We start from the raw sequence: 15,516 nt of genomic DNA on the forward strand, positions 1-15,516 counted from the left end.
CTGTGGGTCTCCCCTGCCGCCGAGTAACACCACTGGCCGCAGTTGGAGGAGACTACAGCTCCCAGGGCACCTAGCGGCACTAACTACTTCCGCCCACCAGCGCGCCCGGAGGCGCTTCAAAAGCGGAGGCTCCCTCGGCGGAGCGGGGGCATCCTTGTATTGCGGCAAAAATAACCAGCAGGAACATTGCACCTACCTGGCCTGAGACTCGGTGACGGGGCGGCAACGCTGTGGGTCTCCCCTGCCGCCGAGTAACACCACCGGCCGCAGTTGGGGGAGACTACAGCTCCCAGGGCACCTAGCGGCACTAACTACTTCCGCCCACCAGCGCGCCCGGAGGCGCTTCAAAAGCGGAGGCATCCTTGTATTACGGCAAAAATAACCAGCAGGAACATTGCACCTACCTGGCCTGATACTTTCGGTGACGGGGCGGCAACGCTGTGGGTCTCCCCTGCCGCCGAGTAACACCACCGGCCGCAGTTGGGGGAGACTACAGCTCCCAGGGCACCTAGCGGCACTAACTACTTCCGCCCACCAGCGCGCCCGGAGGCGCTTCAAAAGCGGAGGCTTCCTCTGCGTCGCGGGACGCGCGCGGGACGCGCGCGGGCGGCGCCGGGCAAAGGGCGGGCAAAGGGCGGGCAAAGGGCGGGCAAAGGGCGGGCAAAGGGCGGGCAAAGGGCGGGCAAAGGGCGGGCAAAGGGCGGGCAAAGGGCAGGCAAAGGGCAGGCAAAGGGCAGGCAAAGGGCGGGCCGTCTGTGGCCGTCCGGGGCAGGAAGAGGCTGGGCTGGGCCACCCCCTTTCCAACTCTAACAGGACACTGCGAGGCAGAGGTACGTCACACGTCAGCGACCATTGTTCGTATGTAAAATCGCCTCTCATGGACTAGCTGCATTTTCCCTCTTCAGAAATATATTAGATGTTAACATAGCAGCCCGAGACTGTTTAGTTTGTATTCGCTGTAATTTATGCTTGCTGAATCATGGAAAAACGCAAAAGCACTGTGGGCACCCTCGATGCCTATTTATTGAGAGCAGAATCTCTCCTCGACCAAGAAATACTATCTACTGAAAGGAGACTTTCCTAAGACCCAACTACCAGAGTACTTAGAACTCCTGATACCTTCAGGCCCTCCCCACCCAGCAATTTGTCTGCCCCGCTGTCTACTTCTGACTTTCCAGTCCTTACCCCTCAAAAATCCCCGGAGTGCACAGAATTATTGCCAAAATCCACCCCCCCACAAATTAAAGGACCCTTAACTCGGGGGAAAACTAAATTAAAACAGATTAGTGGCAGAGGGGCACACACAAAAAACCGCTCTTACAAAGAGCGCAAGACTTTACTCCACCCAGTCACCTGTACTACAGGCACACAAACAGAGGAAAGCTATCAAAACGCCCACGCCAAATTAGAGACCCTTGGTGCAATGATAGCGACAACATCTAAACAAACCATAAAGTCCACACAAACAGTAGTGAATCAAGCAATAGAGGAGAAAATGGGTGAAATGATCTCCACGCTTTTTGCTGTTTTCGAAGACAAATTTGCCCAACTAGAGAAAATGGTACTTGAGGGTAGGCCACGACCAAATCTGCATACAGTACAGGTCGTTAATAACCAACTTATCCCCCAGGAGGCACAGCCCCCATCCTCCACACAAGGACATCTCATTAATCTCAATGCAAAAACTCCTATTCTTCCCACCACAGTTACACCGGTCAATAATCAAGGCAAAAAGGGAGATACCAGACCAAATGTAATAATGGACCAACCGGCTAACTCTGGTGAAAGACTCCAACAGGATAAACCAACTATTCCAAAACCCCGCCCAAAGGCAAACTAAGAACGTCTAAATCTACCGCCGGCTGCTTCTCCATACGTTCTAGCCCTAACAGGCGTCCCACCTTTAAATAAAGGCTCAAACGAATCATGGGTTTCACTCAGAAACAAGGTCACGGACTGGTTCTTCAAACATACTTATTTTCACCCAAACCACATAAATCAGATTTTGATGGTCAGGCGAGTGGGTTGGATTGGCGATTCCCAGAAAAGTACCATCGGTGATTGTATAGTAGTAAACTTCAAATCACCCAGTCTCGTCCGCTCCCTTCTTAGGATCTACAGGGAAAAAATACATGAAAACACAGCAATTAAACTAGAGCCACTTGATTCTTTTTACTATACGCAACCAACTAACGACCACAGAAGGAACGGATGCATCCTTACACAAAACAGGTTTGAACTACTTACAACCCTGGAGGAGGTGGACTGACAACTAACATCGACAGACAACCCCATTTCCATAATCGCAAACCAAAAATACACCTTAGTTCAAAACTATCCCGTCTCTAAACATAGTCAGGATAATAGCACGCCACCCCCTGTTTTTTGCCACCTTGCGCTAACAGCTTTAAGAGAGGATTCCCCTACTTTAGAATCTAATAGCGCACTAGATGACATACCCCTTATCACAAACGGACAACACAACACGGGTGACACTAGCCCACTTAAGGACCCTCTCGCAGCCAAATTAAACGCCCAAACAATCCCTAACAATCTACACAATAAAAATATTCTAAAGGGCCTAGACCTAAATATAATCTTCTGGAACGTATCGGGCCTTCGGTCAAAGGTTAACAACGAAGGGTGGATGAACTTTATAAAAGAAAACGACATTGTCTCCCTACAGGAGACATGGGCAATAACACCTATTCATCTAAATGGCTTCAAAACTTTTTTAGCCCTGCCCTGGCCTCAACTTCAGGCAGAGCAAAGGGCGGACTAGTGACCTATGTCTCAAACCTAATCTCTACCATAGAAGTCAAAGTTCTTAAAAATGAGATACATTACCAAATACTACGAGTAACAATAACAAGGTCGTCACCAATTCTGATAACCAATATATATAACAATCTCACAGATGTAACATTCAAGGAGGTCATAAAAGAAATTCGTCACTTTCTATCAGAACAAATCACCCATAACATAGGGAAAGAACCAATACTAATATGGGGAGGAGACTTTAATCTCACTTTATGCGAGAATAGATACAACAGTAAATGCGGTCACACAGATCATCTTAATAATAACATAACTCATTTTTCTCACTCCCAAAAGGGGCTGTTTTTGAATGAGACGATGATCCTTCTCCAATTAGCTTTCGCAAACGAACTGCTCGACCCCCCAGCTGCCTTTGCCCCAACTTTCATTGGCAGAGGACTATCTTCCTGTATCGATATTATTCTGATAGGAAATAATTCCTCAGAGTCAATCACAGCGGTTACTACTCACGACTGCGCGTTCAGTGACCATTTCCCACTGTCCATTACTATCGGAACTACTGCCCCACAAAAAAAGGCACAAACACTATATCAAGAAGACATTATTTCACTGTCACGATTAAATGGCTACGCACTCAAATGGTCTTATATCGATCCTACAGCTTTCTTAGAAACCATACTTAAAGCGGTTCGTCCAGCCTTCGCAGTATGCTTAACGGATACCTCATCACCTTGCGAGATAATAACAAATTATGATAAAATAATAATGGAAGTTAAGAACGCCCTGACAGTGAAGCCCAACGGCCAGAAGAAAATAAAAAATAAATCTAAGTTTCGGTGGTTTAATTTAGCCTGTACTTTAGCACATAAAATACTTAAAAGAGCCCTACACAAATCCCTTAGGGTAGCTATAGAGGTTTCACAAGCCAGGAAAACATACATGAAAACTTTAACATCTAGGAAGAAAGAAATTAAAGAGGCACATTGGACCGCCCTTCATGATAGCTGTAATAACAAAGATTCGGCTACCTTTTGGAAGATTGTTAACTCCTCGTTCCTCACAGGCTCTAGAGATCGCGGACAAATCGAAACGACCATAACAGAACAAGAGTGGATAAACCACTTTTCAGAAATATTCTCAATCAGCCTTTGACTGCGTGGCCCATAACAATCTATGGAGCATAATGACTGAAATGGGAGCCGACACCAACCTGGTTAATTACATTGGGGAAATCTACTCAAATGCTACCACAAGAGTGAGATATGGCACAGGGGGGCAACTAACGTCACCATTTGGGGTTGAGCGGGGAGTCAGGCACGGCTGCGTCCTGGCTCCCTTCCTTTTTAACCTGTATACCAACGGTCTAGAAGCAGCTTTGCTGAAGGGTAGCCAGGACCAACCATACGTTCAAACGCGCCCGATCCCCGCTCTCCTCTACGCGGATGACGCAGTAATAATTGCATGTACCTCCCTCGAATTACAACGCGCCCTAGATAGATACAAAAAATGTATGAATGATTTGAACCTAAATATCAATGTTAAAAAAACGTTCATTATGACATCAGGCAAACAAACCCGAAAAAGGAAAAGTATCCATCTAAACAACACAAGAGTAGAATACACTACCACCTACCCTTACTTGGGAGTTGTAATAGATAGCAAAGGTACCTGGAAAAGCTCAATTGAGAACAGAAAACTTCAATTTCAAAAAGCCACTACGGCACTGACTGGGTTTGCTAGAAAACTGGGAAAGAGAGCGTCAAAAGAGATGCTTGAAATTTACCATTCAAGATGCCTTAGTACGGCAATCTACGGGGCAGGAATATGGGGTAACGTACGAGTAGATCCGATCCAAAAGGTAGAGAATACTTTTCTGAAATTTTTATTGGCCGTTCCGTTGTCCACTCCAACTTTTAACATCCATAGTGAATTGGGCCTCCCATACATCACAGATGTGATACGGATGCAGCCAATCCTTCTCTGGCACCGCATCTGGACCACAACAGAACTAAAATTCACGCAGGTACTCATCACCGACTGCATGAACCTGGACCACGGGTCACAAATCACTTGGCTTTCTTACGTTAAAAAATCTTTCTCAGACATGGATCTCAATCATTTTTATCTTCATCCTCATGAACTAAATATGATCTCAAGAAAGAAACTACGAGATGCGTGTCTAAGCCACTTAACAGACCTACGCCTGGCCCATGAAATAAGTAAAACTTTTGCACAGTACTCTCTATCCATCCAAACCACAGACAAAATGGTGCCCTACTTGAACCTAAGTTTGAGCAACTTTGAAAATTTTTTACTAACAAGATTTCGATTCAATATCTTCAATCGATTCATCACTTTCCCGGCGATAAACGACTGGGCAATCCAACTGACCCCGTGTCCCTGTGATGACCTTTCTGCCCAGTCGACCCTGCATGTAATCATGTTCTGTAAATTTTATATTGTACCAAGAAAGTTATACCTGATTCCCCTAATGAAACAGTTGGGCCTTAAACAATGTCGGCCAGCCCTAATGGCTCTGCAAATGCTAGAAACTGAACTACTGGTAGCAAATATGACAACGTTTTTAAAATTTTGTGTGCGGCATAGAACAAATCTTTAAACTGAAAGTATCTTTTAATCACGTTTTATACAGTAACGCAAACCCAAAATGTCTATAATGACGTCTATTATCAAAAATCTTAAACATACCCTACGTTGTTTGGGGATTACCCCCCTAAGCATCTTAATTCTGCATCCGGGGGGTTTGTTTTTTGTTCCGTCCTGCACATTTTAACGATTGTATAATTCACCTATAGACAAAAGAACATGAAATGAATATGCACCTAAGTCTGCTATTTTGCACATATTTCCCTTTCGCAGGCAACACTATTCTTTTACTCTTTTTTAAATTCATTTTCTTACTCATACAAAAGTGAAGTGAAATGTGATAATGTTATTGTTTCTTATTTATATGTAAATGCTTTTATGGTTTGTAATTGCCTCACCGAATAAAGCTTTTTCAACAACAACACTCCAGAAGACATAGCTATGACCTATAATCCACACTGTGAACATCTTCCAAGGAGATCTGGATGCACTCAGAAGGTGTCTTTCAGTAGAATGGCAATATGAAATGAAAGATAGTTGTAAAATAGAGGCATACATACTTTTTTTTTAATAAAAAGAACTCATTGGCTGTTTCAAACCATTCTACACTAAAAACTAGGCTGTATGTTTACATTTATAAAAGCATGTTTTGTATTGGTTCTGAAAAATGTGTTCCCACAGAATATTACTTTGGATTTGCTGTTAGGTTTGAAAAGTCAAGCACTCTTGCTCTTTGGATTCGAAACATTGTGTGCTGAACTTCTGACCTCTCTGCTCACACCAGTGTTCCATGACCTGTTGCTATGCTAGGAGGTAGAAGTCATGTTGGGGGTAGGGATCATTTGGAAAGGGTTGAAATTTTCAACCAATAGAAATGTGTGTTTCCATTTAAAAAAATGTGGGAAGCAATGTGATTTGAAGTTAACATGTATATGTGTGAAAAAAGAGAGGGAAACGGTGCCATTTACTGGTTCTGGTGAGAGGAGTACAGCTCAGATTCTGGCTCTGATAATCTGCTGTGTGAGTGCCACATTTCTTTCTCAACTAACTACTTTTAAAGGTGAGTTATGAATTTGAGAGTGGATGTACATGTTGCATTTTGATATAAATAATAGAAATTTGATTCTTCTTTTAAAGTTGTGTTTTACATTTTATGTTTTGGAAGATATTTAACTGTCTTGAACTTGTAAGATATTATGGAGTATGTCTTCACCATAAGTTAAGGTGTACTGGTATCACCCAGGAATACTGTCTTGTGCCTAGAATCACACCATGAGTCTGTGTGCACACAGGAATTGTTGTCAGAGATTTAATTTGTGTTGCTGTTGTTCTGTAAGACTTGCACTCGCAGGAAAGGGGCAGCTTGTTTTCTTCAACTGTGATGGTTAGCATTCAGCAGAAATCACTATCTCACAAATGAGAGGCAAATGCTAACACATTTGAAATCAACATGGTAGATTTTCCTTCCACTCATGCAATGGGTGAGGTAGTTTTTACATGTTCAAAACTCCAATTAACCCTTACCACACATGTACTCTTACATACATCTCTGCAGTCTTCATGCAGTTGTGCAAGTGTCCATGCAGATCTCTCTTGCACCTGACAATACACAGTCTCCAGAAACACACTCTTAGCACACAGGGAGCAGCTTCTCCTACACTCCCATGCTTACTATTCAGCACTGTGTGGTATTTCAGATAGCAGTGTGTAACTCTAACACATTCAACGTCACCAAGGCTCATTTCCTTTGCTCTAGTCTAATCACTCACCCAGGTAACACATGCTGATGGTCTCAAGTAGCTATTAGGACATGTGCTCTTTTCTGCCTCTCTAAACTATAAGGAAAATGTGTCAGGCTGTTACAGTAATTATCACTTATTTTTTTTTAAACATGTTTTTATTGCAGAATTAGGAGTGAGGCATCTGTGATGTCAACCTGGACACACATGGTGTCTCAGAGCACACCCATCGTTATAGCAATGCACACAGCCATTCAGCCCACATCCCGGAGGCCGGGCGGCATACTAGTACAGTGACTCTGAGTATCATGGCGATCATCTCACAGAGATGTCAGGTCAACAGCCCAATGTAGTATCTGCTTTTATACCCATCAGCCTCCCTCCCCAACGATCCTTCCTGCCTGCACTCTTCTTAACACTACAACAACACCCCAGTAACTCCCCTCCACCCTGCCCACCCCCCAACTGCTGCTGATGTGGGCCATGATTGTGGGGTCTAACGCAAATGTTCGCCTGTTCTCAGTTTTTGCATGTAATCTCCCAGGCCTCATGGAACCCCGCCCTCCGGACCGTCGTGCTCTGTACTCTCCAGCCGGTAGTCCTTCAGAGCTTGTACTATCATCTCCCAGGCCCTCGCCCACTCCAAACCATTCTCTTCCCCTGCCTTTGTTGCCTGTCGCCTTTGAAGCACACTCTCACAGCTAGACCATTTCAGCAGCTCAGCCATCCATCTCCCAACCGACGGGCCCTCCCGGGATTTCCAGTGCCATGTAATTTCTCTCTGGGCCAACATGAGGCCTAGGTCAATGAATTTGCTCGTCACTTTTGTCTTTGCCGTGTGAGGGAACCAGAGCAGTAGACAGGCCGCCATGTCGAACTCCACCTCCCGGTCAGTGACTGCATTCAAGAGCTCCCCCACCTCAGCCCAATACGTCCCTAGTTTCGGGCACCCCCACAAGAGGTGGTCCAGCTCTGCCCCAAGCGCTAAACATCTCGGGCATGCCGCATCCTGCACCTTAAAATATCGTTTAATCTTTCCCGGGGTCAGATAGGCCCTATGGAGTACGAAGAAGTGTACCTGCTGAAAACGGGCATTCCCACTCCCCTTCCACGTCCTCCGCATAATATGACTCCATACCGTGTCCGGAATGGGTTTGCCTATGCTGTCCTCCCATCTCTCCTTCAATGCCGTAAGCGGCTCCAGTCCCTCCTGTAACAGTCTAGAGTGGAGGCAGGTCACCGCCCTAATCGTTCCCGCCGCCATCACCACGTACTGGCAGGTCAGAGTTACGGTAGGTTCCGCCAGCCCTTCCCTCCAATGCTTTTGTACCGCCGCGCTCACCGCCGCATGCAGTAGGTAACTCCCATCCGGGAGGCCAAACTGTTCCTGCAACACCCCGAAGGGGGCTAGCACCCCGTCGACATAGAGTTCTCCCACCATCTGCAGCCCTAGCTCTTCCCACTCTGCCAACGGGGACCAGTCGCCTCCATGCGGCAACGCTGTCAGCATCCCCAGCGGGATCTCCGGTGCATACGGTCGTGCCGCTTTCGCTCTCTTCATACTCCTGTGCCAGCACAGCCGAAGAGTTCTCTCCTCTATGGAGAGGTCTCTCAAGTCTAGTTTCTGTTGCATGACTATGTAAGACAAAATGTGTCTTTGGATGCCGGTCCCCCTCTCGTGTTCCGGGCCTCTAAACACTTTAGCGACGTTCTGCGTTAAAACTTGTAGCTGTGCCGCCAGATAATATAATTCGAAATCAGGGACCGCCAACCCTCCGTCGACTTTGGGCCGCACCAGAGTAGACAAGGCCAACCTCCGCCGTCCGGTCCCCCACCAGTGTCCTCAAATCTTTGAAGATCCGCTGCGGGATCCAGACCGGCAGGGTGCGGAAGTAATAGAGCAGCCGAGGCAGAGCCACCATCTTCAATAGTGCATTCCGACCCAGCACCGACAAAGGCAGGGAGGCCCAAAAAGTCATGCACCCCTTCAGGGCCCGTATACAACACCCTATATTACCTTCTAACAGGTTCGCGATGTCGTGGTATATTCGGACCCCCAGATAGGTGAAGCACGTAGCCTCCCAGACCACCTCCATATTGAGCGGGGGGTACGGCGTATCCGCCCGCAGCGGGAAAACACAAGTTTTAGTCCAATTTACCTTGAGGCCCGATAGCCTGCCAAAGCCCGACAGCATCCCCATAGCCCCCACCAGAGCTTCGTCGGTATTCTCTAGGTACAACAAGAGGTCATCAGCGTACAGGGAAATATGATGCGTCGTCTCCCCACGCCTAACCCCACCGTACATCGTCCCTGTCCTCGCCTGTGCCGCCAAAGGTTCCATCGCCAAGGCGAACAGCAGGGGAGACAGCGAACAACCTTGTCTCGTGCCCCTGCGCATCGGGTAGTCTGAGGATATAACCGATCCCAGCCGTACCCTGGCAGTAGCAGAGGAGTAGAGGACCCTCGTCCAACGCCCAAAACCGTCTCCCAGGCCAAGCTTCTCTAGCACCTCATCGAGGTATCTCCATTCTAGACTGTCGAAAGCCTTTTCGATATCCACGGATAACACTGCCGGCTTCTGGGCAGGGTCCCAAACGCTGTCCATTATGCGGACCAGGCGCCGAATATTTATGGCTGTGCTCCTAGTGGGGATAAATCCCGCTTGGTCCTCATGAACCAGCCTGGTCATATGTGGCAGTAATCTAGTGGCTAGGATGCGACTCAGTATTTTATAATCGACCGTCAACATAGATAAAGGTCTATACAACGTCACATTGGAAACTTCCCTGCCGGGCTTCAGCAGCGGCACCACTAATGCTTCCCTCATCGACTGGGGTAGGCGCCCGAGCATCCAGGCCTCAGCGTAGACCAGCAAAAGCCTGGGCGCCAAGATATCCACGTACTGCGCATAGAATTCAATCGGCAGGCCATCCACCCCTGGTGTTTTGTTTCTAGCCATCTGCTTGATAGCCACCCGGATCTCCTATAGCGTGACGGGTCCACCCAGGTCTTTCGCGGTCTCGACAGCCAACCCCGGGAGATGTATAGTCTCCAGGTTTCCGGCTATTGTAGAGACCTCCGCCCCCAGTTGGCTCTCATAGAGGCCCGTATAATACGACTGGAATCGCTTTAATACCGCCGTTTGTGAATATACAACCTCCCCTGTCTCTGTGCTAATGCTCATGACTGGGCAACCTCTGGGTTCTGGGTTAGCTAGCCTAGCCAGTAGCGTTCCTACCTTGTCCCTTTCCGCATGCACTCTGGTGACATACAACTTATAATCAAAACACCGCAGCCGCTCCGTTTGAGTCGCAACCAGCTCCTTCGTCTCAAGCAGCCTATCCTGTAAGTCCGGTCGCTCGGGCCTGCGCCGCTCCAAATCCCGCAGCATCCCCTCCGCCTTCCCCAGATCAGCTAGGACCGTCGTCCGTACATTCGAAAATCTGCCCATACAAACGCCTCTAGTCACCACCTTCATTGCATCCCATTCTATCGCTCTCGTGGTAGTTGAGCCCTCATTCTCCCTAAAGTAGTGCTCGATGCCCTGCTGGACCACATCACTAAACACCGAATCTTCTAATGCATCCGGTCGCAGCCTCCATGTCGGGACTGCCGACCTCGGCTTCTGCCACTGCACCGTCAGCAACAACGGGTTATGGTCTGAGATAGTTCTAGTTAAATACTCTGTGTGTGCCATCTTGGGAGCCAGGGAGCCGCTGCACAGAATGGAGTCTATCCTAACATGCAGCGCATGCAAAGTGGAGAAGAAGGAATAGTCCCTAACTCCAGGATGTTGCTCCCGCCACACATCCACCAGGCCCCACCTCTCCTGCCAGTCTGCTCTGTGCGCTGCTAACCGGCGCACCGGGGAGTCGGCCAATGGCGGATGCGACCTATCCAGTGCAACATCAGTGATCGAGTTGAAATCCCCTCCTATCAAAATAGGGCCCGCTAGGAAGTGTGCCAGTGATCCCGTCCGGCTAGCAAAGAAGCGTGCCTGGTCCGTATTAGGAGCATATATACTACACAAAACCACGTCCTGGCCAAACAGCCTCCCCTCCACCGCCACAAATCGACCTTCAGGGTCCACCAACTGATTCGTAGCCTGGAATGGAACCCCTGCTCTCACCCACACCAACACCCCCCTGGCAAACGCTGAGTACGTGGTGCCAAACACCTGGCCATGCCACCTCCTCTGTAGCGCAGTGTACTCCTGCTTGGTTAAATGGGTCTCCTGTAGGAGAGCAAATTGGATGCCTCGCCTCACCAGATGGGCGTGTACCTTGTATCTCCTTGTCATAGTTCGGAGTCCACGGACATTCCACGTGAGGCATTTCAAATTAGGTAATGTCCCCATTGCAGCCAGCACCCATCCATCGAACCAGTGCCCCTTGACCACCCACAGCAGCGCAGTAAAACCCCCTAACCAAAACACCCCAATAAAGTCCCCTCACCCCTCTCCCCAGAACAGGACCCAATAACGCAATATCAGCCCCCATCCAAACCTGCAACCCTCCAAACATTCCCTACTCTGTGGTCGTCACCACAGAAGGCCTTAGGGGCCACGAGAGGGTGAGTCAGAGCCGACCCGGGGCAGGCGCAGCCCCCGCCTCGAGCCCATGATCCCACAAGTCTCTCAACACAGTACCTGCTAATCCGCAGAGCCCCAGGGCACCCAGCTGGACTCGGAGTTGTGAGTAAGGCCCCACTCCCAGTGTCAGTCGTTAAAGAGGCCATCAGCCGTCTGTGGGGTGACCACCGGCCTCCCGGAACTATCAGCCTCCGAGACGTCACCGCCGGACCGCCCGCCCTCCTCACCAGAGTCCAAGCCCACCGATGTTCTCCCCTGCGGTGAGCCCGTGATGATCGCCGTCGCAGCCAGCGCTCCCCGCCTGTCGTCCGCCATCTGGTCTTCCCGCACCTTTCTCCTAAGTTTATCACGTTTGCGGATGCGTTGAGATTTCCGCCCCTGAACCGGCTTCCGTCTCTCCTTCTCACATTTCCCTTTGCGGTCCGTTCCAGCGCGATACAACTCAAGCCACGACCACACCTCGTCAGGGGTCTGGAAGAAGTGGGTCGCTCCGCCCACGATCACTCGTAGTTTCGCCGGAAACAGCAGGGAGTATTGTAAGCCCTCGTTCCTCAGTTCTTTTTTCACAGCCAGAAAAGAAGCCCTGTTTTTCTGGACCTCCTGCGTATAATCGGGGAACACCGTGACTGGGCTATTCGCCATCTGAAATGGGCCCTCCGAGCGCGCTCTCTGGATCAAGAGATCTATGTCCCTATAATGCAAGAGTCTGACCACCATTGGTCTGGGAGGGCGGCCCGGCAGGGGCGGTCGGGCCGGGACCCTATGTGCTCGCTCCAGGGAGAAAAAGGGGGAAAGACCCTCCGGGGCCACAATCGTTTTAAACCAGTTCTCCATATTGGCCACCGCATCATCCCCTTCACTGTTTTCCGGCAGGCCCACCACCCTCACGTTGTTCCTCCTATTGCGGTCTTTGGCGTCCTCCGCCCGTTTCTCCAGCCTCGCCAGGCGGCCAAGGATATCAGCGAGTTTGTGGTCTGCAGTCACCACCGCCGGCTTGAGCTCCTGTAGCAGCAGCTCATTGTCCTTAACTCGGTCTGAAAGTTTAGCATGATCCGCCCTCAAGAGGCCCAATTCAGTGGCGACCTGCGCTATGTCTTGATGCAGAGCCTACTTGGTCGCGGTGATCGCCTCCAGTATTCCATCCAGCCGTTTATTCAAGCGCCGTTCCTGCACCGAGCCCTCCGAGTCCTTCTGGGCCCCGCCAGCCGCGGCCGTCTCCGACGCCCGGCCGTGCCCAGGAGGCAGCTGCTGTGCAGATCCCTTAGCCGCCATCCCGCCCTGCGCGAGCGCCAGAGCAGGGTCACCTCTGGAGGATGAGGCGGTTCCACTGTCCATCCACCTCGGGAGAGAGGGTCCCCCACACAATTGGTCCAATATCCACTTCGAAGCACGGCCGCCACCTGCGAGGGCCAATGTAGTCGCAGCTCGTGTGCCCCCCTCATGCAGCAAGATGGCCGCCCTCTGGTCGATGCCTCCCCTTCCAGGCGCCGGCAGCTCTCGCCGCCCTCCAGATGCTGGTGAACGCCACGCGGGTCAGGGCCTCTCGCTGTACCGCACAGCGTTATCCAGCCATCGCCGAGGCAGCCCTAGCTCGATCCGCCCAGAGGGGCCAACAACGTACCTCAAGGGGCGCCGCTCCGCGGCAGTCTGGTGCATCTGCCCTCAATGCTCCTCGGTCCGGGCGCGTCCAGCACCCCGACGGGCCACCACCGCCAGCGCGCCACCACTGAATGCCGATCCGTCAGGCCCCCCGCCAGCCCCTGGGTCGCGCCTGGGCCCGCTCCCCCTGCAGCCCAGCGACCCCTCTGGCCAGCCACGTCCCAGCGCAGGGAGCCGTACCACATTGGGGTCGTCGGCGGGAACAATCAATCCACCCTGAGGTCGGGCGCGAGGTCCGTCACTCTCCCCAGCCGCACCGTCACCGCTATGCTCCTCCGTGTGCGGCATCCCCGGCTCGATGTCGTCTGTGCCCCGGCAACCACCGATGTCCCGGGCCCCAATCTAGGAGCGAAGCCCATCCCGCAATGCCGCCATGCTCGGCGATGTGGGAGGGGAGGCACAGTCCTTCGCGTCCATCGCGGCGGAAAGCTCTCGACACTGAAACCGTGTCCGTGAAATCAGGAACGCCGGGGAACCGGCTCCGCCCAGTGCAGCAGGGGCGAGCCACCCCTCACTCCAGCCGCCATCCGGGCCCCGTTGCTCGGGGCCGCCGCCATCTTGCCGTCCAAGCGCCGCACTGCCCAGCTCCAAAACCGGGCTCCAGCCTCTCCCCCGGCCTCTTGCGGTCCCGCTGCCACCGTCCTCTGCAGCCCCGGTGCTCCGCGCTGCAAGGCCGCGCCGCTAGCAGCACTCTGCGGCGGGTAAACAGGATAAATAACGGGATCTGGCTCGGAGCTGCCGGCTCACGCCGCCATCCCAATCGGCGTCCAAACCACGCCCCACAGTAATTATCACTTACTGTATCATAGTAGTAAATGTGTTTTGAAATTGCCAATCATATATCGTTTTCTGCCTAGAATCACACCATGAGTCTGAGTGCACACAGGAACTGTTCTCAGAGATTTAATTTGTGTTGCTGTTGTTCTGTAAGACTTGCACTCGCAGGAAAGGGGCAGCTTGTTTTCTTCAACTGTGATGGTTAGCACTCAGCAGAAATCACTATCTCACAAATGAGAGGCAAATGCTAACACATTTGAAATCAACATGGTAGATTTTCCTTCCACTCCTGCAATGGGTGAGGTAGTTTTTACATGTTCAAAACTCCAATTAACCCTTACCACACATGTACTCTTACATACATCTCTGCAGTCTTCATGCAGTTGTGCAAGTGTCAATGCAGATCTCTCTAGCACCTGACAATACACAGTCTCCAGAAACACACTCTAAGCACACAGGCAGCAGCTTCTCCTACACTCCCATGCTTACTATTCAGCTCTGTGTGGTATTTGAGATAACAGTGTGTAACGCTAACACATTCAACGTCACCAAGGCTCATTTCCTTTGCTCTAGTCTAATCACTCACCCAGGTAACACATGCTGATGGTCTCAAGTAGCTGTTAGGACTTGTGCTCTTTTCTGCCTCTCTTAACTATAAGGAAAATGTGTCAGGCTGTTACAGTAATTATCACTTGCTCTACCACAGTAGTAAATGTGCTTTGAAATTGCCAATCATATATCGTTGTCTGCCTAGAATCACACCATGAGTCTGTGTGCACACAGGAATTGATGTCAGAGATTTAATTTGTGTAGCTGTTGTTCTGTAAGACTTGCAGTTGTAGGAAAGGGACAGCTCATATGATAGGATTTAAAAAGCTCCAAAAAAAATTGTCATGTATTAAAATTACATAAAGGTATTTTTTTTTAGTTTCTTTCAGGTATTGCTGAAAAACAGTGAAATAAATTAAAGATGCCTATAAAGTCAAGAAAGAGAAAAGAACAGCAACAACATCTATATTTGAAGACAACTGGACAAAAAAAATTAGTTGAAGAACCTCATGTTGGAAAAAAGAAAAAGTCTTCTGGTAAGCAGACTAAGGATTTTTTTTTAAATATCTTCAAACAAAGAAAAAATGTTAAAAATATATCCACTGCAAATAGTGTTTCAAGTACAAAACAACAACAGTCGACAGAAAATACTAAAAGCTAATGTAGAATCAGAAGTAAGAAAGAGTGACTTAACACGAAAAATAGATTTTAAAAACATTCGTAGAAAAATGTTTCAGAGAAGAGTGATGTTAAATTTGCTAAAGGATGTGAAAAAATATAAGAAGAAAGCCAAATTTTATAAGAAAAAGAAACAT

The 15,516-nt window shown here is 49.6% G+C and overlaps 1 protein-coding gene across 1 annotated transcript in view; it reads right to left on the reverse strand.

Moving 5' to 3' along the window:
* The window catches only part of LOC146869601 (butyrophilin subfamily 3 member A2-like), a 721,276-nt gene that overhangs the window by 578,945 nt on the left and 126,815 nt on the right, over window positions 1-15,516 (reverse strand). The gene's annotated exons all lie outside the window — the stretch shown is intronic.

The sequence above is a fragment of the Triturus cristatus genome, chromosome 1_1 (assembly GCF_964204655.1).
Source record: "Triturus cristatus chromosome 1_1, aTriCri1.1, whole genome shotgun sequence".
Classification (NCBI taxonomy): domain Eukaryota; kingdom Metazoa; phylum Chordata; class Amphibia; order Caudata; family Salamandridae; genus Triturus; species Triturus cristatus.